General features: G+C 35.1%; 1 long non-coding RNA gene and 1 other non-coding gene across 10 annotated transcripts; both read left to right on the top strand.

Annotated features, from left to right (window-relative positions):
• The first annotated feature begins 7,522 nt into the window (after nt 1–7,522).
• On the top strand, nt 7,523–10,520 carry LOC103833429. Its single transcript, XR_004456287.1, has 3 exons — nt 7,523–10,167; nt 10,296–10,423; nt 10,506–10,520. It is a non-coding gene; the product is annotated as an uncharacterized LOC103833429 (long non-coding RNA).
• Nucleotides 10,521–10,557: 37 nt separating this feature from the next.
• LOC103848162 lies at nt 10,558–20,074 on the top strand. 9 transcript variants are annotated; one of them, XR_004456279.1, is made up of 9 exons: nt 10,563–10,639; nt 10,757–11,001; nt 11,042–11,225; nt 11,852–11,990; nt 12,062–12,184; nt 12,267–12,439; nt 12,512–12,539; nt 12,613–12,790; nt 13,046–20,074. It is a non-coding gene; the product is annotated as an uncharacterized LOC103848162 (transcript). The 9 variants fall into 9 exon arrangements; XR_004456282.1 differs by having other exon boundaries at nt 10,558–10,639; nt 11,933–11,990; nt 12,074–12,184; nt 12,267–12,539; XR_004456278.1 differs by having other exon boundaries at nt 12,074–12,184; nt 12,267–12,539.
• Nucleotides 20,075–25,186: the final 5,112 nt, after the last annotated feature.

The following is a 25,186-nucleotide window of genomic DNA, read 5'->3' as shown; positions in this document are numbered from 1 at the left end:
TTTCAGGTAGATTGTGATCAGTTTTAATATTCATCATTCTAGCAGCCAACGACAATTTAGAGAGACCTTCTCTACAACCACTGTAAAGTGGTTGATTCGCCGCGTTTAACATTCCGTAAAACTTTTTTGCATCTATATTAGGTTCTTCATCTTCATCATGAGCTACGAATGCATCAGCTACCATATCATGAACCCTATCATAATCTACCATCTCCTCCTGATGGTAACTATGTTCATTATGCAAATGATGATTAACCGGTTCTTCCGAAAATTGCTATTACTACTACTAGCTTCATTCTGATCATAATTATAACCTTCCCCATGTTGAAACCAGATATAGTAATTTGGCGTGAAACCTCTATTTATTAAATGCTTCCAAACATTTTCACGGTTTGCCAATTTCGAATTGTTGCATTTCCGACAAGGACAGAACATCTTACCACTTTCTTGGGCGAGCGGTGTTGAATCTGCTTGGTGCATAAATGTCTCCAGCCCCGCAAGGTATTCTTTCGTCACTCTCCCGTTAGCATCTCTATGCATATACATCCAATTCCGCAACTCGTAAATAGTCCCAGAGCCAGCCATTTTTTTTTTCACGTTTTTTGTTGTTGGTGTGTTTAAAATGATGTTCCAACATCCATATTTATAGAAAATTTTGAATCTGGTAGTTGTAATTTTACTATGAAATTACGACGAAAATTAATTGTATGGCCAAAAAAAAAACGTGAGCCACCTACCAAGTTGGTGGATTCAAAATTTCCTCGTTAAGTACACGTAAAATATTTCGTCGTAAAGCACTCGCAAAATTTACGTGGCTTTTACGAGGAAATAGTTTTTCCTCGTAAAAGCCACGTCAATTTACATCGTCTTTACGACGAATATGTTTTGTCGTTACCTTACGACGAAATAACGATGCTTTTCTTTCTCCACGTACTTTCCTCGCAAAATCAACGTTTTTTTACGACGATTATTTTTCCTCGTTAAACCTCCTCGTTAAAGATACGTTTTCTTGTAGTGGGAGTGTCCTCGGGATTGGTGGAACTCGCAGAAGGTGTTTTCGTCATACCCTTGATTGCGAGTCAATATGTTGCCCATGGTCCGGCCTTGATCCGAATTGATCGCATAGTTATGCGCCCCTTGGAGATCTTCCCCCTCGTGATGGACGTACTTGTCGTTAGGAGAGTTCTTCTTTTTTCCCTTTTTGGATCCACGTCTTTCGAGGATGGTCTTGCCGCCTTATGTTTTTGCGATAAGACTTTAGTTTCTTCCTCGACTATGATGTAGTCTGTTGCTTTGTGGAGGGCGTCCTGGATCGTTCGCGGTTTGTAGAGAGTTATCCACTTTCTGAATTTCGACTTGTACCAGAGCGTCTTTCTCAGCGCGTCGATGGCCACTTTGTCGCTTATCCCGCTGACCCTGGACATTATCAGCTTGAAACGACTGATAAACTCACGGAGGGGTTCGTCTTCCCTCTGGGAGAGACTCCAGAGATCAACATCGGAAGTTTCTCTGTCTATGAATACAGAGTACTGTTTGAGGAATTCCGATGCGAGCTGACGAAAACTCCCGATGGTGTTGCGACGAAGGCGTGCGAACCATTCGAGCGCTGCTCCTTCAAGATTTTCGACAAACAGGCGGCAATAGCCGGCATCCTTTTCGCTGTCCTTCAGTCTTGCTCCTCCCATCGCGATGTGGAAAGCCTGAAGATGCGCTTTTGGATCGGCCGTACCATCGTACTTTGGTACTTTGATTTTTCCCGGATCGGACACCCTCATGTCTGAAATTCGACTGGTAAATGGGGTCTTTCGAGCTCCTTCCAACAGTCGATCGATCTCGGGGGCAGCACTAGTAGCATGATTGATTTGAGACTTTACGGCTCTCACTTCTGCTGCAGTCTTGGTGATGTAATCACGAAGATCGCGGATATCCGATGTCTCGACAGTGGATTTCCGAGCTTGTCGGCATTTACTGCGAGTGAGCTCGGTTTGCTTTTCGGCCAGCTCCTCTTGTTCGTTCCAATAGGCGACTTCCTCTTCTTCCCTCTTTGGTTTTTCGAACGGGGAGCCTTCCCGAGCGGATCGGCTTCTGGTCCTTCTTGGATGTCTGTCAACATCCTCGTCGGTGTCGTTGGAGACATCGCTAGGATCCAGGTCAATGTGTTCGGCTTCGTTATCCTCCGAGTCCTTTGCAGGGGGTGGAAGACTTTCAGGGTTTTCCATTTCGATGGGAGATTTCTCGCTAGGGTTTTGACCGGAAGGTCGTTCCCGCGCGACTCCTGTTTTATCGAGTGGGGTGGCGAAGTCGAGCCTCTTCCCGCGGATTTTGGTGGTTCCGCGGGGACGGATTGCTTGGGTCCCAGCTCGAAATAACAAAAACGGAAAATTGCCTAAATTGCTCTAAGTGCTAAGTTTGCTCTGAAAAAGTCCTCTCTCATGCTCCTCGCCTAGGACTCCTTATATACTAGCTCCAAGGTCGGTTTACACTTTTACTCTTCTGCCCTTAAGCCGTCATAGCATAAAAATGGAGATATTCCATTTTTCCCGATCTTCACAATTATCTTCAAAACTTCCGTATTTATCCGCGGAAACTTGACATTTATCCTTCCTTGTGGGCCAAGCGTAAACCGTGCTGCGGTTTACGGGCTTTTGGTTAAAATTCGTAGGATGGGCCTCGAGTCGTGTTTTAGGTCCCTTTGGGCCGTCTTCCGACTCGACACGTTTACTACAAATTTTCCGCGGTTTCTAATCCGCAAAGTTTGATCGATGAGTTGGAATAGCGGAAAACATGGACTGAGCTTGCTACGGTCTTCGGGAGATAGCATTCAAAGATTTGACGAGAATGCATGGATTGATGTCTATCGATGTTCGGAAAAGTTCAATCGCTACACAGCGACCGAACTTCGGCTCGAGCCCGGTCGCTACGTAGCGACCGAGCTTTGGCTTGAGCTCGGTCGCTACGTAGCGACCGACCGAGCTTTGGCTTGAGCTCGGTCGCTACGTAGCGACCGAGCGGGACGATCGCTCGGTCGCTACGTAGCGACCAATCTTTGGGTCAAGCTTGGTCGCTACGTAGCAACCGAGCGGGACGATCGCTCGGTCGCTACGTAGCGACCAAGCTTTGGCTCGAGCTCGGTCGCTATGTAGCGACCGAGCTTCGGCTCGAGCTCGGTCGCTACGTAGCGACCGAGCTTTGGCTTGAGCTCGGTCGCTACGTAGCGACCGAGCTTGGCCGAGCTCGGTCGCTACGTAGCGGGACGAACGCTCGGTCGCTACGTAGCGACCGAGCTTGGCCGAGAATGGTCGCTACGTAGCGACCGAGCGGAACGAGCGCTCGGTCGCTACGTAGCGACCGAGCTTTGGCTCGAGCTCGCTCGGTCGCTACGTAGCAACCGAGCGGGACGAGCGCTCGGTCGCTACGTAGCGACCGAGCGAGACAGACGCTCGGTCGCTACATAACGACCGAGCTTGGCTCGGGCTTGGTTGCTACTTTAGCGACCGGACGGCATGTATGCGCGGTAATTACGCAGCGACTGAGCTTGGTTTGTTTGGTTCGAATCTTCAAGGATACTTCTTCGTAAAAACTTCGTATTGGTTATAATTTACGAAAGTTGTATCCTTCTTTTTACTATCTCTTTCGGAAATACGTTCTCCGAGGATTTTCGGGTGGTAATTCCGTCGTAACCGTTTTTAACCCCAACAATCTTATGCATCTATATCATTATAATCCTGATTTCCTAAATAGAAACCCTAGATCTAGCAAAATCTCCTTCCATCAAACCCCATCAATCAACTGAACAACTATGTTATTCATCGTATTTGTTTTATTTACTGCTTTCCTATTTATTTGCCTAGCTTAATAATAAACTGTTTAGATCTATTGTGTTCCCTAGCTCTCTGTGGATTCGATCCTTAAGTACTACAATTGAACCTCTTATTTGAGAGAGTAAAATCACTCCTTAGGGTAATTTGATTGATATCAAATGGTCGCATCGGTTCAACCGGTCGAACCGGATTTTCTATTTAAAAATAAATAAATCTAAGTAATCATATATTTACATTATATAGACCTAAAATGTAATTCTACATACAATATATTTTATGTTCTTTTTTATTAACTATATAATAAACAATAACCATAAGTTTAGTTATATACAAGTGAATACTATACAACTGATATTGATAAACAAATAAAAAAAAATGATTGACCTTTTAAATTACATATTTATTTATTTTCACAACTAAAAAAATTTAAATTTTTCAATATAGCAAAATTAGAATAAAATATGAGAGTCAGAAAGAGATTTTTAAACTTTTTTTCTTAAAAAAAATAGAATCAAGAGAAAACCAATTAAATAGTAAAAACTAAACATTGATTATGAAATATTAATTCTAATAACAATTGAAAATACATTAATTATATGTTGATTTCTGTAGAACCGGGTTTTGAAGTTAAACCGGGTCACCGGTTTTACCGGGTTTTAGCCGGTTTCACTGGTTTTTCTCAAATCCGAGTTTTAAACTGAACCGGACTCTGTTTCTTTAATGAGTCAAGGTCGGACCGGTTTGACTGGCCGGTCCGGTCCATTTTTCAAAACCTTGGTGAAAGGGAGTTTGAAATTGGGAATCAAGGGTAGAAATTGTTTTGTGTATAGGAAATGGGTAGAACAATGAAGATTAAGCATTGTATGTATGAATTGTTCTCTTTTTTAGATATATTATGCATAATGTCAAGCTATGTTCTTGAGAGTAAACAACCATGAAAGAACTTGATAACCTTCTTACTTCACCATAACTTCAAGCCTTTTTTTCTCACCAAGCCAAATGATTAGGACCAATTGCCCATTTGCAAGAGTGCACTTACGATTATTGTTTAATGAATGTGAGAATTGGTTGATTTGCTTGTTTGTGGAGTCTTGAGAATGAGTGTAAAAGGCCGAGAAGTTAAGATAGGCCAAGAGAGGTTAGAGTTTCATAAGCTGTTTTGCTCTTGCTATTTAGTATGATTTTGTAAGGATATCACATTGATAGCTTTGGAGAATTTCTTTTGGCTATGAGCTCCAACCTTCAAACCTCTCTTCCTATGAGTTCTTGAAAGTTTATTTGTGGAAAAGTAAATGACAAGTTTGGGGGAGTTGATATCTTGTATATTTGCATGGTTTTAGCAATCATTTTAGCTCTCATTTTGTCCATTTAGATGCATTTAGAGTATATCTAGGTGCATTGCACATATATTTGTCCCTATTAGATGATGGAGCTGCTATTTGGTGAGTTTGGAACATTTTGAGATGTTTTAAAGTCAACAATGGTGATTTTGGTTCATAAGACGAGTTCGTAACTGTCCCAGCGGCCTGACATCTTCTTAGCGGCCTAATGACCTCGTTCACAAGCCGCCAGGGGCGTGCAGCGGCCAAATGCAGCGGCTAAGCCAAGCCGCTGGAGAAATCCACTACTCCGTGCCTGATAACTGGAAGATGCAGCGGCCAAACGACAAGAAACAGGCCGCTGGAGTGTGCAGCGTCCTTCTACAGCGGCCAAATGACATGTCAAAAACCAGCTTTTTACCAAATTATATTGGGTCAACCCAGGTTTGTTGGGTCGATTCAGCTTGTTTTTTTGCCATTATAAATACTTTTTAGACCTAATTTTAGGACATATCTTATTTTCTCTTAAAATACATTGATACTTTGGAGAAAGTTTGAATCTTTAGTAATCTAATATTTCTTTCTTGAGTAATTTGAGTCTCTCTCATCTTCTTAACATGATTTCTTTTGAATCTATTATGAGTTTAAGGTTAATCATGAAGATTAATGAGTAGACTCCTTTTGGATTCATGGGTTAGGATGATTAGAGTGATTAATTAAAGATCTAGAGTGTTTAGAGTTATATTTACTTATTTCCTTTCTTGTTGAGCGATCATAATGCTAGTCTAGAGTTGGCCTATTTAGATTAGAATTCTAAACATTTCATGCACGGAAGGTGTTTGATGAAATGTCTGAGCCAATTCAACCTTGCTCTTTGCTAGCTTAACCAAAGACATTTTATGTTAGGAGAGCTTAGATAGTTAATAGACCCACTCTTAATGATTACTTGAATGACACAAACTAAAGACATTTGATCTTTGATCAGTGACAGTAAATGAGAATTTATCTCGACAAAGAACTTGTTTAGTCATGTTGTCTAGACTTAAGGAAATATGTTGATTGATACCTTGCCGTTCTAGATTGGAACTTAATCATTTGAAGTCAAATTCTTAGATCCATGAGTCTTTTTTTATCTTATTGCTTGAAAGTTTGTGAATTTATTGTTTTAGAATCTTGTTTAGTTAAGTCATATCACTTCATTACACTGAATGCAGTTAGATTAAGCATGAGTTTGCATTCTCTTTGGATTGAAATCGTTTAGAATTGGATTGATTATTAAATATTACATAGATTTGGCATAGGATTAGAAATAATCCTTATAGTTAACTTCAAATTTTTTCTGTTACTTTTGCGAAACTCAATAGTGTTATTATGTTTTGTAAACATTTTGTATATTATATACTTACTCTGTAATCTATCCTATACTAAAAGCTGAATACTAAGTGTTTTTAGCCTGTCCACGTAGGATGGGAAATTCCAGCCAATCAGATTGCAGGTTTGGTCCATGTCATTACGAATTAATATGTTTTGGGCTTTTGTTGTTTATTTTTTAAATCATAGAGTAAAAAATGGGCCTAAACCCTGAGTTCCACCGTTTGTTAAAGACCAAGAACATAAGGACTGGCCGCAACACGAAAGTCCGAACATGAAACGATTGTAATTAAGCTTTTCCATTAATTTCTATACCAACTCCTTCCTTTACGTTACATTTAATTTCCTCTTTTTCTACCTAAAAAAAACTTCAGAGATATCTACACTATAAATAATGAGGATGATGTGATCAAATCTCTTCCATTCAATTAACCTGCAACAATATTGACCTCTCATCTCCTCTCCTACTGACAGATTTGATGTCCGGTTGTTCTCCGCAGACGCAGACGGTGGTCATGCTCTTGATTAATGAAAAGTTTGTCCTCCTTATCTTACCTTTTGTTTCTTTATCAGTGGGTTTGATGTCAATCTTTGTTGTTGGTGAAAGAATTGTTCATATGAATGAGTTCTTTTTGTATGATTTATTTTTAACTGTGACTATAGGTTGTTGCAATTTAAAAATTTCACTGGCTCAGCTTTAATTGGAATGTTCACTGATATTCATGTATTTTTCTTTTATAATTGTTTCTTGCAAGATCCAACTCAGTCACACTGATATTTTTTTATTATTATTTTTTCTATTACTTGAACTTTAAAGAAGATGTGAAACGTACTGCATTAGGAAGAGATAAACTTTTTAAAAGAAAAAGACATATCAAAATTATATCACAACAAGAAACTACGAAGTTACAAAACTAAAAGGATAAACTGACACAACATAAGCTAAACATGTATCTAACAAAACATAAGTAAAGACCAGAGAAAAGAAAACACATAAATAGAAAAAATACAACAATAACAAAAAGTTGAGTATTATTAACCATATAAAAAACGATTGAAAACATATAAAAGGTAAAACACACATCATGTAAGGAATAAACCTCGAAAATAGAAAGGTATAATTGAAGATAGAGATAAGCTTATACAGTAAAAATTCTACAAATTAAGGATGTTGAGATTATGGTATTTTATTATTTTATAGAGTTACTAATTTTGTATAAATTTCATTTTAGATTTTTTGTTTTACAAGATGTGTTTTGTATAAATTAAAAAATATTGATTTTACCATATATGCATTAATTAAATTTCTTTGATGTATATAAAATATGTTTTAAAAGTGGTATAAGTAAAATTTCTCCTTTATAGAATTTAAATGTAGTTTACATTAAATTTTATTAAATATTATCAAAATATATTGAAGTGTTAAGAAAAGTAAAGATGAATTACATTGTGAATATAAAACATATAATATAATGTTTTATTATACTTATATAAATATTATGTATATAAATAATTAATTTATGATTTTAATGAACTATATATTTACAAAAAAAATTCAAAACTTTTATTATTTATTATTTTATCAGTTTATGTCGTATTTTAAATCGATTCAATTTGAAAACAAAAAATATTATAGTGTTTATTAATTTATTGATTATTAATTTATAGATTTTCTACTGTATTTAAATATACAATAGAAAAATATGCATTCGAAAATGAAATTTAATAAATATATTTTATTGTAGGTCCATATTTGTGCGGCAGACTATATATGATGAGAAACAAATACTTTCATAAAATTATTTGCCATTAAAAAGTGGAAAGAAAATTATGTTGGTAACAAATATTAGTCCTAAAATAATAATGACTAGGAAAAAACATTACTTAACCATATCTAATATAGTTCAATAACTAATTAAAAACAATGTAGAAAATTAGTTATAGCCTAAACACCAATAATAAGATTTTACTTTAATAAATCCATCAATATTACTCAAAATTTTAAATAAGAATTACCAAAAAATAGAAAATAATATAATATGCAGTCAATGAAAATTAAAGACTTGGATGAAAAAATCACGTCAGAGTAATTTTGCATTTGGAATGTTAGTAATGCTACTCATTTTCTGTTTTGAGAATTGTATAGCTATTGTATAACTCTCTAAACCTAGAAAAAGATGAAAATCATTTAATAAAAATTTATAAAAATAATCTCAAACAAAAGAATACACATAATAATAAAAACAAAAAGTAACAAATGTAAAAAATATAAATCCATTGTATATCTTTAAACCTTGAAATAAAACAAAAATGATGAAAATTATTTATTAAAAAAATATAAAAATAATCTCAAACAAATTACATATTAATCGACAGTCGGAAGCCACAGCTTCTACTGCTTGTGCCCATGACCGGCTTGCAGCAGACCTAAACATAATAAAGGTATTTTTAATTAAAATTAGAACTTTTCACTTCCACAATTTTTTAAAGCTTTTCTGATAAATTATTCTATTCACAGATTTACAATGCCCAACATATCCACCAAACGATGGTACAATCAAATAAGGACTTACACAGAGTCTCTACCCAGTTATACAAGTATGTATCTTTTTTATATAAATAACTATGGTTTGGTATATAATATAATTTAAGTTAACTAATTTAATTTTTACCAATTTTAGGCTATTTCTTTTTATGGTCCACATCAAACCTTACGTTCTTCAAAAGACTTGATCTCCTTTTTATATTACTTATGATTAGTTAAACTACTCTTTTTTGTTTTTAAACAATTGCATAAACTTGATATTCACCATTTTTTCATCATTTTGGAAAATACAATGTTCCCATTAAGCTACTCTTTTTGTTTTTAAACAATTGCATAAATTTGATATTCACCAATTTTTCCATCATTTTGGAAAATACAATGCTTCCATTCAAAACAAAAAAAATGAAACTTATAATCAGAAAATTAACTATCAACACACTTTTCCGCGCGTAGCGCGGACAAAGACTCTAGTCACAATACTAAAATGGAGATATCTAGAGTTTTTAGGGTATCCACGTAAGCATATAAATTCAAGCCAATTATAAGTCAAGAATGTGCCATGTCATCAAATTCATTCGTAACTTTTACATGTCGATTGGCCTCCGGCCAAGAGCAAAATAATTTTCTCGATTCACCTTCTTCCACAAGCCGTAATATCTCTCACCTTTTCTAAATGTAAATTCACCTCCTTATCTCAAGAAATCTAAGCCGATTGCTGGTTCTGCCTCTCAGAAGAACATCCAGTATCTGAGCACGGAAGCTGTGATCTCAACTCCAGGTAAATTCAATAATCGTATTAGGTTGTTCAACCATTACAGACCAAGCAAAAGCTAAGGAGCCAAAAGAAATCGTATTAGGTTGATGCCATTGATGACCGTGTAATCAATCTATACAAAACCAATCACGTCCTCTTCTCGAAACATTCCTCTGCTCACAATTCGGTACGACGAATCTCTCTCTGCCGTGAAGAAGACCCTCGAAGGAAAACCAGATTCGGCCAAGGGTTAAAGTTGGTGCTGATCTCTTAGTCTTCAATAAGTGCTAAAAGCTGCCAATGAGTATAGTAGGAGCTTAACATCACAATACTAGGCAGCTTTGAGAGGCTTATGAGGTAAAATATACTCGCAAAACTTTTCTCTTTTTTTTTTTTTCCTTTTGTTCCTTGAAGAAGTAATGTTTCTTTCAATAACTCGATTTTGTCATGAATGGAATCATGCTGATGTAATTTTCTCATTGTAGAATGTTGGAAACCACAGGAAAGAGAGTATCCAGATTGAAGCTTTTAGTCAGTAGACACAGAGAAAGACGAAGAATACTTTTATGCTGATGGGAACTTTGTAGAATATGTTAGAGACAAGGAAGTCAAGGTTCGAAGTACTCATCTCTCACAGTACAACTTATACCTGACGTGCTTTTTAGGTTGTCTTACAAGGTTTGTTTTGTTTTTAGGATGCATGTCCTGAAAGTATTGACATGAATCCAATGTAACTAGCCATAGGATGAACTTTCTCAAGAAGATATTGGAGATAAAGAGGCGTATTTCTTAACCTGTAGAAAAGACAAGTCATTTAGGGCCGTAACAAGTAATTGTTTTAGAATATGAAACACTGATTGGATTAGTTGGAAATATTATTTTCAGATTAGCATTGTCGATTATGCATACATCACACACTTAATCTACCTCGGGTTCATTATTACAGGTTTTTCTAGCTTTAAGGAGATTGAAAGGGAACTGGAATAGGATAAGATGACATTTGAGACACAGCTTATCATTAGTTTTGCTAATTCCAGAATGGTGACTTCAGTTAAGTCTCATATTGATTTTGCTATATCAAAAGCTTTGCTAAAATGAAAATGGTGTCCAGTTAACATTAGTTTTCTTTGCATGTATTCAAGATATTTATCATGAGGAACAATAAGTTTTCCAGCGTGAAGCTGGTTAGTGGTTAGAGCTTTCTTTCTTTTCTTTTTTTTCTGAGCAACAGCTGGTTAGAGATTTCTAAATCTCATGATATTTCTTTACTCACAATATAAGGGAACAATGGGCTTTGCTTCACCTTTTCTTCTCTATTGTGGTTTGCATAGATAAATATGCAGAGACGGCGGTGACAAAAATACTAATCGAGCTGAAGCCTTGCAATCTGATTATGTATTTGACTAAACTTCAGGGTACGTTTATTTTTTTTTTCCTAAAAATGTAAATATCATTTCGAAAAATGAACAAAAGGTTTTACAGACTGTTGTTAACAAATTGTAGAACCTAGGATAATTGATTCCACGGCAAAAAAAGATAAAAACATGGAAGCAAACGATAATCAGTAATTCTCCAAACTTCAACTTGTAAGCATCCACCTAGAGAATTAGCGATAAAGACTGTATTCCCGGAGAAGAGGCTCGACCAGGGCTAACACATACAAGAACACTAGGAGGGTGCTAACCGATTGCGAACACATAGGAAGCTGATTCAAATGGCAGCAAAAACGAAGGACCAAGATGGGACTAACGCCAAGACAACACAAGCTAACGGGGCTTAATAGCAGGAGCTCACTCGCAAAGAAGAGCCGCATCTCCATTTCAGAATAACGATCACCTGAGCTTAATAGCAGGAACTCAAAAGAAGAAGGAGTCGCATCTCCACTCGGAACCAGAAACGATCACCCGAGCTTAATAGCAGGAACTCACAAACAAAGAGGAGTCGCATCTCCACTCAGAACCAGGGTACGTTTATATATACCTTTATCTCTATCTCTATTGCATTGGACTACAATAAACGAGGTCAACTTTTTCCACTTGAGTTAATGACGACTGATTACCACCGCCTGGTCGATGCTCCCTTCCATTTGAACTTAATCGTTCCAAAGGAAACTCTACCACAGAGCCTTAAATTTCCCTACACACCCTTCTGCTACTAACTTATACAAGAAACAATCTCAGGTTCTTCTCTTTGTGTCTTCCATATGCACTAATGTGTTTAGCTAAGACAGTATCTCCACTTTATTACACAGCACAAGCAACAGGGATCGGTAGGCATTGGCATATACATATACGGTGCTTTGACTGCTGTCCCCCTAACTAACTCCAGAAGATAAGCAGGCAACAACAAGATTCAATGACTTCTTTATTGGATAGTAAACCTAATGAATCAAATGTTAAAGCATCTACTATATTTTATCACTCAGTTTCTTTGTTTTTTTTGTAAGGGTCTTACAGGTTTGGCGAGAATCTTGAGACGATGAAGACCATAGTTGGGTCTACATTACCCGCTTTTACATAGGATGAGTCGAAACAAGATTAATTACATGAAATTTTACGTTAAGGATAAGTCTTCTCTCTGAAACAAAATCTCCATGATTTCAACATAGACGTGGCTGTGGAACTGACCCGTAAGTTATATGATATTGTGGAAGATTAAAGCTAAAGATGTGGCTCAATGATTGCTTCAGTTTGCCTTGCAGTGTTTGGAAACACATTTTCAAGAATGAGGTTTGTAATATATTACATACATGATCAATTAAATGAGAGAAAGACTAATGTTTGGTGATTTTGCTTATTTCAGTATTCAAATACACCATGGAGTCAGTACTGTTGTATACCAAAGAACACTACGGCATATTAAGTATCCGAGGACACGACCAGACCTAAGTAGTGGCGTCATCATGTACAACTACATAAAAGTGAAGGACGTAAAGGCGTCTCAACCAACTGCTGACAGTCTCCCAGATCGAATCAATAAGGTCAGTAACTCTTTATAGGGTTGAGGTTATGAGGCAGGTTCATCTCAGGCTTAACAGGTGCATTGAATCTATAAACTGTTATAGAGACCCGATAGTCTCCCATAGTAATATCATCACGCCTGCGGTATAAAGGGTTCTAAAAGACAAAAATAATCTCTAGATTTCCAAAATACATGTGGAACCAGATACCTTTTTTCCTTATATGTGGGTGTTAATATGTAACAAACTGATGAACACAAGCATTATATATTATAGGAGTGGAAGATGGAGAAGAAGTCTTCAGATAAGTTCAATCCGGATATTGGTGGAGAGAGCCCAAGAGTAGGAGGCGAGATAAACGACGAGGAAGCCCCTTTGATTACGTCCCGTTTATCTCATATTGGTCGGACGCAGCTCGGAAATCACGCCGCTTAAGATGCCTGGTAAAAACGCATGATAGAAGGTTTTGCTTCCAAATTCGTTGTTTTTTCTTTGCTACGTAAAAAGAATCTTTGAAACCAAAAGAGAGGTGCAGCAGCATCCGAGACCGTGTGTCCTCTCGTGTCTCAGGTGAAGAATGTTGTAATTGGCTTCAAAATTTGCAACTTTATTAAGAAATATATAGCTGAGCAAAATAGTAGTATGATCGATGATTAGCTTAAAAAACGTTAAAAAGTCACATATTCGTTTATAATGAATTGACATTAGAGTTATATATATATATATATATATATTCTTGTGGCCTTTATTGTTTCCACCATCTTCATTTTTTTTATAATCCAAATAGCTCTGAGTTTTTGATTGCTGACTGCTGAGCATTCTTTTTTAAATATATACTAGGGTTAAATCCGCCCTACGGGCGGGTACACAAATATACAAATAATTTAAATATATTTAAAATGTTTAATTCATTTTTAGCTAAGCATTAATTTTATTTTTTATATATTTATCATGTTAAATTTGTCTATCTATTTTACAAATCATAAACTTTATTAACTCTTAAAATCATAAAATAGATTTTTTGTTTAAGTTTGTTATAATTTAGCTTATAACGATACATCACCTCAATTATTTTTAACAAAACAACATCTTTTTTTCTGAACAACAACAAAAAAAACATCTAACAAATAGTTGTAGATCTAATCTAAATCTAATGTTAAATTTTCTAAGTTGCTCTCACATTTATACACAGTCACACACAAAAAGTATTATGGTAAACTAAGTTTGTCATCATCTACCTTTATCGTGGAAAATCATCATCTGTCGACTTAAAAGAACCGTTTCTTATATGTTTGCCTCTTAAAATTTTCCGACAAACAATAATGTTTTTATTTATTTTAATATATATGAAGATGTTTACTTATTTTTTATTGTATATTATATATTTACTTATTCTTATATACAAAATAAGAAACAATAATGTTTACCTTGTTCTCTAAATTAGCACATCTCAATTAATTTTCGATGATCCTAGACTGCTTTTGTTACAATGAAACAATAATGTGATAAAGACCAAACAAATATTATTAAAATTAATCACATTTTTTTGACCGAGCTACGATTCACTAAAATAAAAGCAAGTTTATCCACCACAAAGAAATGTCAAGTTTAGAGATAAGAGAGTTGATTTTGGCACTGCATCAGCCTCTTTATTACATAATCTAGGGATATGATAGAAAGAGCGAGCTTTAAAGAAGCTGCTGAAATGGTCAATATCAAAGAGAATGCCATTACTCTCCTTGATGAGTCTGTAGTTTGGAGCAAATTAGACAACATGAATGTCTTAAAATCGAAGAAAAAAATATGAACGATACTTTGTCATATACTTGTGCAATAAGTTGATCATGCTAATCGTTATCTCTATATACCTATAGATATTATATAGTAAAATTTGTATAACTTTATATATAATTTGATAGTAAATGTGACGATAACGTTTTACAATAATACAATGTTTTCTAAATTAAATTATTATCCTAAAAAAATTGTAAATAAGAATTATGGTATTAATATCTGAATGATGAAAATCAACTGATAAAATAAATCTTAATTAGTAAAAAAGAGTAAGCCAAACCGATGGTTACGTTTTTATACATGCAATAAAAAGATAAATTATAAAAGAAAAGTAAAACATATTTATGGATATTAATTATTAAGTAATTGAATTATTAAGTAATAACTTCTAGCGTAATAATTATAAAAATAGAACATAACTTCTAGCGTAATAATTGTATTAGAAAAACTTAGTTATTGGAGACTGGAGTTAAATATCATAACACCCAACAATGATATACGAAAATGATTTTTGTTTTTAAAAATTATGTAACTTTACACATAATATATAACCAAATTTAGAAAACAAATGTTAAACAGAATGTTAAATGAAAACAAATTCCCCGCAACGGTTATTTTAAAGAGGAAATTTTAAAGATGAAAAGAAAAAATGGATAAGCTATACTGGAAAAAATAGTAAATTCAAGTTTGATCACTACTGGAGCATGATTAATAATTCACTATAGGATTTAGGTTCCTTTCGAAGACAAATAATTTAACCGATATTTCTCCACAATGAATCCCTCAACAAATTACCACATTTTTGACATTGAAAAAATATGTGGGGATTGTTATTATTTTAAAAGGATAAAACAATTTTTTTTTATCTTTCTTCAAACAAAATAATCACAAAGCAAACACAATTATTTACATTTTTCCTTCTTGAACATCATTTTTACTTTATGTTTAAATTTCAGCTAAATTAACTTTGTTACAACTATCTGTTTTTTACTATACTTTTATTGAATCGATCAGTCACAACCATTTATGCTATTTCACTTTGAACTAAGCAACTTCAAAATAAATTTATACATTACGGTCGCTAACCACTATCAAATGGATTGGAAAAAAAAATGTCATTCTTTTTCAACTTATTTCCATCTTCATGTTTTTAAACATATTTTATTTATTAAGACCATAAAATAAATTATATATTTATTTAGGAATAAAACACATGAACCCGGCGCGTAGCGCCGGAAAATCACTAGTACTAATAAATTTGTTTGTGGAAGAAAAACAGTTACTTAAAATTATTTGCTCGCTTCTCGAATGTCACAATCTTCAAAACATCAAGGAAAAAAAAAACATTGGTTGGTTTAAAAGAATAATTTCTTCCGTAATGTCTGCCATCTTTACATTCAATTTATAAAAATTAAAGAAATTATAAAAAGAAATATGAAAACTTTTTTATGAGCAACCAAAAAATAAGTGCATGTAAAGGGAAAGGGATTTGGTCCGCCATGTACGACTGTCTCTTGTGACTGCGATTAAAGAAAATGGCCAAGGATTCTTGTCTTCATGTTGAAGAATCGATGAAATCTCTTTTCTTTTTTTTGAAAGGTAAAAAGAAAGATTTAAAAAAATATATATATATGCGCTCTCTTTTCTTTTACAGACAGTGTTTCAAAAAAAGAAAAAAAAAATAGAGTTAAGCAACTTGGTTGAATATACTCTATCGTTTCGGTTTAATTATCGTTGTATCGTAAAAATTTTGTTTCAAAATAAATGTCGTCGTTTTATAATTATAATGCAAAATTTATTAACTTTATATTTTAATTTATTTTTCTATTGGTTGAAATGTTTTTTTTTACAACAAGCGGGTATTCTATTATTATTTTTTATTTTTTAAATGTGGTTAAATGTATTGGTAATGATGTTTTTATTTAGTAAAGTGTGTTCAAGTCTAAAAATACAATCAAAATGAATCAGAGAGAATATAAAGTGACACAAAAAGAAGCTTTGGAGAAGATGAATAGTTTTGTGTATTTCTCAGTGACATACGTTTACACGTACATATTACATAGGGTATATTTCGTCCTAAAAGCCAATGCAGATATTTAGGATAGAATTAGGTGCTGGCCGAAGAAAGGGAAAGATTATCATTTAATAGAAAACCATTTAAAAAAATTATAATATGTAGTTTATGCTAATTAAAAAAGTACATTGCTGAGTTATCACGTAATTAGAATGATAATTTTGTTTATGTGACGGCTTGAAAATCAATTGAGAATTTTCTTAGTTCAAAATTAAATTTCTAGGGAATGTTATATATATAGTATGTCCATTATGGACCATTCATTTATCAAATTGAAATTATTATATACCATTTCCTTAAAGAAAACCTACAGAATTACCTATGTGATTAGATATATATATGAAAATTAATTATTTTAAATAATAAACATTTTCTAACATTCTGTATAATTTCTATCATTTTTGTTTAATTATTTATTATTAAAATAACTTACACAATTACATTAATCATATAATAAAAATTTAGATTTTTTTTGTAGATGTTGTATTTTGAAATTTTCAAAACGAGTATAAATTACTAAAACTGTTAAAAGTCTAACATAAACTTTTATGATCAAGGTTTAAATTTTTTTCTATAATAAGATACATTGATTATAAAATCATATGAATAAATAATTTTATTCTAACAGGTGTTTAAGTTACTATATATATATTTCATATCGTTTAATTTAAACTATACATCATATGAAAATACATACTTATATTTTGATATCTGCGTTGAACATATATTAAAAAGTTACTATTTTAATTTTGAAATCTTTACTTTTTTTAAATGATTATAAATTATTGAAACCACTAAACATTTCACATTTAAATTTTGTTACACAAATATGCAAATAATCATAAAATCATATGAGTAGAAACCTCATTTAATAAATATCCTTATTAAAAGTATATTATATATCTATATTAATATAATTTAAATTAGTATATACCATATACGATAGATAATATTGATTGTTTTAATTTATTTACCCTAAAATGATTACGAATAAACAAGAGAGGTCGTTTGATTTTTATGTGCACATCAATTTATTACATAATAGTAATTGATTTCTTAGTTATTTAATATATAATTATTATTTTATTATTTCATAATATGCATAAAAACATAAAATAAGTAATAAATATGAAATATTTATTATGCACAAGGTGTGGATCTTAATCTAAGTATGTATCTCTTTAATAATTTTAAATCTTAAACATTTTCTAAATCTCAGACCAAACAAATAAAACGAAATGAGAATAAATTCAAAAACCAATATTTATATCGAGCAATAACCAAAACGATACAAAAATAAGAAAAATATTGAAGATAGATAGGATTGGCACATGAACATAAACTTCTAATAATCACAATTAACTTTTAAATTGCTAAATTATGATATAAAACCGAGCTCACATAGTTTCATTGTAACCAAATAGTAGGCCTGAGATTCTTTAGCCTAAACGTTAGGTTCTTATGCGATAAGTGATTTTTTGACTTAAAATATTTTTAAAAATGAGAACAGCTCATCAGTAAACAAATTATATAATTAAGAAGAAAGTTTTTAAAAAATTATTTAAGGGCTAAAAATATTAATTCGATCAAGAATACAAATTTTATTTTTCCATACAATATTTTAAAATAATTTTCATATAAATTTACCATGCGCAGGACACATATTTTATCCTAGTATTGTATGATTTGCTAAACTTACGGGATATGATATTTCATTAATATAGTTGACATATTGTAGACTATATTTGTGGTTAGACCCGAATAACATACAATAAACACTTCTTTTAATTCCTATACAGTGACAAAGGATAAACAATTTTTATCACACATAAAATGATAAAATGATAAAATTTCATACTCATTTTTATTTGTGTTTTTCGTTTTCCAGTTTATTCTGAATCTCACCAAACATTGCAAGACTATAATAAATTAGGTAAGTAGGTGAAAAAAAGGTAAGTACTTAATTAGCATGTGCTTTGTAGAGAAACGTTTCTCACAATAGTCCAAGTATGCATGAACCAATGCAATTCCTTCAGAATCTAAATTAAGAGCTTTTTGTCTAATAATGAAGAGTCAATAAAAGACAACTACACCTTTTTATTACATTATTGTGATATTTATTATGCATTTTAAAGGAGGGTAAATCCCTTATCATATTTCATAGACTATATATGTCAAAGAGGAAAATGACTAAAACAGATTTTATTAAAAAGTAAAAATAACCAAAGTACACTAAATAATAATACAATAAATAAAATTAAATAATTTTAAATTTTTATTTCAAATTTTTATATCCTAAATTCTAAATTACAGATCATAAACCCTAATTCCTAAATCTTAAACCTCCTTCCCTCCCCACAAATCTAAATCTTAAATTTAGATTGACTAATCCAAGACTTTTTTTTAACTAATCTTATATAAGTGTTTATTTTCTCTTTAACAAAATTTATAATTTTTTTTTATCTCTGTGCTAATTTATGATTTGAAAAAAAAATTTGAGAGCAAAAATCTCTATATTCGGAGTTATAGAGTTTCTTTTGGAGATTAGAGCATCTCCAAAAAGACTCTCTATTTTATCGCAAAGCTCTATATTTGAAGTTTCAATGTGTTCTTTTCCAAAAGCAAAACTTCAAATTTTAATTTTAAAATTATTTGTAATTTACAGTATGGTTCTTATATTTGCCATTATTAATATAAATCCATAAAACTTATAAATAACTAGTACGTATATAAAAATATTACAGTAATATTAATTAATAAATTCATACATTAAAATATAAAATTTATAAATAGAAATACATAATTAAATATTAAAGTACAAGTAAAATATCAAATTATTTCATAAAATTATTTTCGTAATATTCATCTTCGGTTACACAATATTTGGTTGGCCAATACTTTAGAGGCTCCAGAGAAAATTTACTAAACTATTAGTGTTGTTGTAATATTTAAATTTGTGCAAGAAATATGTCTTCGTGTATCTTTGTAAAACGTTTTTTTATTAATTTCCTTTTGTAATATTAGTGTTCTCAAATTTTAGTTTTTAAATATTATAAATATTATTTTAATATTTTTATTTAATTTTATATGTAAAATTTGAATTTATAAAAATAAATTTGTAATATTTATGGTATATAAAAGTTATAAAGATTAAAACAATAAATAAGAAAATACTTAAGAATTATACATATGATGTGTAATTAATTATAAACACCAAAATGTAAATAAAAAGATGAAATTTCAAATTTGGAGTTTTGAGTAGTGAGACTTCATATATGAAGATTTTTTCCTTACAATTCTAAATTGAACAAAACTTAGGTTCACCCCCTAGGGTGAACTTTTAAATTCACCCCACCTTTTATGACCAATAAAAGTGACACATACTTTATTAATTAAAAAATATTAAATTAAATAAAAAATAGCTACAAAAAATAAAAGCGCTAATTTTAACGACGCTAATGCTTCCAGCGAAACCCTAAACCCTAAATATTAAATTCTAAACCCTATACCCTAAATTCTAAACTCAAATCCAAACCCCTAAACCCAAACCCTATACCCTAAACCGTAATCCTAGACCCTAAACCCAAAGTATATACCTTAAACCCAAAAATAGACTATAAACCTAAACCCTATACCCTAAACCCAAGTCTTAGACCCTAAATCTAAACCGTAAACCTTAACCCAAACCCTATAGCATCTAAGTTTGTGGTTTGAATTTAGGGTTTACCGTTTGGGTTTTAGGTCTAGGATTTGGGTTTAGGGTCTAGGATTTGGGTTTAGGATTTACGGTTTGGGTTTAGGGTTTACCGTTTGGACTTATGCTTAAGGTTTTGGGTTTAGTGTATATAATTTGGATTTAAGGTTTACGGTTTGGGTTTAGAGTCTAGGACTTGGGTTTAGGGTATAAAGTTTAGGTTAATAGTCTAGTTTTTTGGTTTAGGGTATATAATTTGGGTTTAGGGTCTAGGATTAGGGTTTAGGGTATAGGTTTTGGATTTAGGGGTTTGGATTTGGGTTTAAAGTTTAGGGTATAAGGTTTAGAATTTAAAATTAGGGTTTAGGATTTAGCTGAAAGCGTTAGCGTCGTTAAAATTAGCGTATTTATTTTTTGTAGCTCTTTTTTATTTAATTTAATGTTTTTTAATTAATAATCTATGTGTCACTTTGATTGGTCCTAAAGAGTGGTATAAATTTAAGTTCTGTCCTTCTAAATTTGAAGTTTTAAAAAAAAAAAATTTGGAGAGCAAAACACTATATATTTGTAGTTATAGAGTTTCTCTTTGAAATGCTCTAAGTTACCAACAACTTGTAGCCTTTCTGTTACTTAATAAATTAAGGGAAAATTTGCTAAAACAGGATAAAAAAACAACATGATTGTTGTAGCATCCCTGATCCTTAGCAAGGATCGTTGGAACAGGCCATGGGACGAGGGAACGTGCAAGCCGGTTGAAAGACTCAAAGGAAAACGTTCCATGGTCTGAACAAAGGGTTAAGTCCGAGTAATGATCCGGACTTAGCCAGGGAAAGGGAGAAAATGAAGAAAAGGAGCTGAACTGAGTTAAGGAGAGAGTGAAATGAGCTGGACGAGCTGGACGTGCTGGGCGATCTCAATCAAGTAAGATCAGCTCGATCAGCTAGTAGGCCAAGCTCAACCGGCTGGGTGGAGTGTTCGGCGGTTGGGCCGGTTGGATGAGCTTGGGGTGGTTACGGGTTGTTTGTTGGATCAGGTGCGGAGCTCGACTGGTCCGACTAAACCTTGCGCGTGTGGAAAACGTGCCAAGCAGTTGGAGTCGGTTTCTGGCCGAAGGGGTGCGTATGGATAACCGCCCAAGCGATTGGAAAATGCACCCTTTCGTCCTATAACAATTCCTGGCCGAGTTTCTATAAATATGGGGCCTTGGGATCGATTTTGGACAAAAAAGTTACCTAAGGAAAACACTAAACTCGATCAGAACCAAAGGCATCCGAAAGAGAGAGAGAGACTTGGGCGATCTGAAGAGAACACTTGACCAGAATCAAGTCCAGAAGGCGATCCGACCGCGATTGTTAGAAGAACGATCCAAACATGGTGGATCTAAGGGAGAAAGACAAGCGTGCTGTGATTGGAACTCCGGAGCGCACGTCTAAGGTATGGACTGGATAAGCCATCGACATGGCCTTCGGGTGGATCCGAACGGGGATATGGCCGATCGGCCGAAACCGGTTTTGTCCTTCAAATCGTACTTCTTCGTTTCTTCTTTCTTCTGTATGAACAATTGAGTGTCTTGGTCTTAGGACCGGTTAGTGGATCAGGGCTTAGAGCCGGTCCGATCAAGTGATCCAGTGTTGGAACCGATAGATCAAAGATCGTAGCCAGATGGCTTGATCGGGTTATGGCCGATCCGGACTGTTCAGTTGTAAGACGACTTGATTAAGACCACGGACTGAACTTGAACGTTCTGAACAAATGACTGAAAAAGTCTTAAGTTTGATTAAGGGGATTATATGGGTTAGACTTAGAAAGAGCCGGACATATGATGCATGTTTAGAAACCACCCGCTAAGTTATCGATGGAATACTTCCGTTTGTTGGTTTCAGGGCAAGATGGTGATCGTGGAAAGGATTTGGCTTAGCCGTGAAGACTCGAAGCCAAGGAAAGATGGGTGGATTGATAGACTGGTTTAGGATTGTTAATACATTGTAATAGCATATACGCAAACTCTCATTGTAAACGAATCCTTTGTCACATAAATAAAGAAATCAGTTTATCCTATTGCATATTGACTCTAATACTTCCGCATATAGATTCTAATTAAAGAATCAAAAAATTGACCGAACTAAATGTTTAAAAACTAAGGACTTAAAACTGACTGGTCGGCCTGCTTAATTCTGGGCCGAACCTTAGGAACCTCATTGGATCAAGTGTCCGGGTTAGGGCGCTTTAAGTTGGTATCAGAGCGTGCTTGATTCTAGGATTAGTTGGGTTATTGGGGAAACCACTCATCCGGCTCGGGTCTCACGGTAATGTTTTTCTTAGTCTAGGATGTATTATATGTTGCGGTGATTTCGCTAACATGTTTTACCCTCACGCTTGAAAAACCAAATCATCAAGGACAAGAAAAGAAAAGAGACCGGCTGAACCTAGTGCAGCGGTGGGGGATGGTGTCGATCCCTTGAACACAACTCCAATCGGACCTGAGATTGGACATAACGCTGGGGAAACACTGATGGTTCAGACGAACCTTGTGGATACCGCGACTCGGGCAGATGAGGACCCTCTTAACCGCAACTTTGGAGCAGCATGATGAGGAAGTTGTTGAATCCTCTAATGCGGGACATCACTCGGCTCCTGTTGGTGGGGCGAGAGATGAACTGGTGGGATGTAGACGTCGTCGGGCCGCATACGTCATCAGGCTGCAGAGCCATCCATGAGGGACGTCTTAAAGGCACTGACGTCTATGGCAACTCAGATAATGACGCTGACCCAGGCGTTCACACCATTGGTGAACTCGTCTGTTGGGCAATCGACTCGGATTCCGATGGCTATTCCTTTAGTCGGAGGAGAACGGGTCATGGAAACAGCCGAAGTGGTAGAACTCGATCCAGAGCCAGTCCGGGCCGTGAGAAAGGTGGATTACCTTAGTGTTTTGGAACACATAGGCCGTATGGGAACCAAAAACTTCAAAGGTAGTACCGATCTTATTGAGGCAGACAAGTGGAGGAGCCGTCTGATCCGGAACTTCAAGTCTAGCCGTTGTCCGGATGATTACAAGAAAGATATTGCAGTCGACTTCCTGGAAGGGGATGCGCATAACTGGTGGATTGCTGTGGACAAGCGTACTGAAGGAAGCATTGAAAGGATCGAAGACTTCGAGTACGAGTTCAACAAGAAGTACTTCCCAGCCGAGGCATGGGATCGGCTTGAAGCAAAATTATTGCACCTCACTCAAGGTCGCAGAACCGTGCGTGAGTATGAGGAAGAGCTCAACTGTCTCAGGCGGTATGTTGGGAAGGAACTGGAGGATGAGACGGTGCTGGTATGTCGGTAATTATGCGATCTAAGGGTGGAACTTTGGACACACTGCTCTGTCCTCACGTTCTGTACTGTCTCGGAACAGGTCGAAAAGGTTGCCTTGCTGGAGACAACTCTTGCTGAGGAAAGCCGGGTGAAGTCGCACACCCAACATTCTTCGGGAAGCACGTCAAACGACCAGAAGAGGAAGAGGGATCAGGTTGATGAAGGCGGTAAGTCTCGTGTAAGTCGATCTGAGTGTGCCCAGTGCGATAGGAGGCACGGGGGCAAGGACCATACAATCCAGAACTGTCCGAAAATGGACCAAGGGCAAGGAAAAGGTGAGGACGGTAGATCATGCTTTCATTGTGGAAATACTGGGCACCACAAGCGGGAGTGCCCGAAGTTTCAAAGAGAGCAGAAGAGGAACCCTGCGGATGCGGACAGGTTAACCCAGGGCAAGGGACATACCACAACACCGTGGGTTTATGAGCTTTTGAAGGAGTCTGGCGAGTCTAGCACCTTCCGAGCGATCACTGGTACGTCACTTTGCCCTGACCTATTTCTATTATTGCATCGCATTGCATGGAATATAGAATGGGTAGAGAACTCAGCCTGAATGATTTTAGGGACCTTGAGTATTGGCGGTGTAGATACACACGCACTTTTCGATTCTTGGGTGGCACATAGTTTTGTCATCCCGAACATGATCAGAAAGGGATTGTTCCAGAAGAAACGGGACGGGTGTTTTGGCATAGTGAATGCAGCCGGTGGGCAGGTCATGCATTCGCTTGGGCTGGTTAAGAACATTCCGGTTGTGATCCAAGGCATGAACATACCTCTGGAATTGGTGATAGTCCGCCTTAAGAATAGCGAGGTAATCTTTGGTATGGACTGCCTTGGAAAGTATCAGGCCACACTGGATTGTCATATAGGCCGAGTCCGGTTTGAGGGTAAAACTAGACCGATCGCTTTCCAAGGAATCATGCCGACTTCGAGTAGTTTGGTGGTCTCGGCAATCCAAGCAGAATGGATGCTTGAGAAGGGATGTGAAGCCTACCTGGCCACGATCTCCACAACCGAAGTCGGAAAGGGGGTAGACCTTGGAGAAATTCCAGTGGTCAAGGAGTTCGAGGATGTGTTCCAGACCTTGGTGGGTTTACCACCTGACCGGTCGGATCCATTCACGATTAAACTCGAACCTGGAATTGCTCCATTGTCTAAAGTGTCGTATCGAATGGCCCCAGATGAAATGCCAGAGTTGAAAAAGTAATTAGAAGAGTTGCTTGAAAAAGGGTTCATATGGCCAAGTAGCTCGCCTTGGGGAGCCCTAGTCATATTCATCAAGAAGAAGGATAAGAGTTCTATCTATGCATAGACTATCGAGGATTGAATTGGGTTACTGTTAAAAACAAGTACCCATTGCCTCGGATAGATGAACTGCTAGACCAGCTAAGAGGGGCGACTTAGTTTTCCAAGATCGACTTGGCTTCGGGTTATCATCAGATTCCGATCGAGCCGATGGATGTTTGGAAGACCGCTTTCAGAACGAGGTATG

The sequence above is a fragment of the Brassica rapa genome, chromosome A03, assembly GCF_000309985.2.
Source record: "Brassica rapa cultivar Chiifu-401-42 chromosome A03, CAAS_Brap_v3.01, whole genome shotgun sequence".
Classification (NCBI taxonomy): domain Eukaryota; kingdom Viridiplantae; phylum Streptophyta; class Magnoliopsida; order Brassicales; family Brassicaceae; genus Brassica; species Brassica rapa.
Note: the sequence above shows the minus strand (reverse complement) of the source record. Positions and strands in the feature narration are given on the sequence as shown.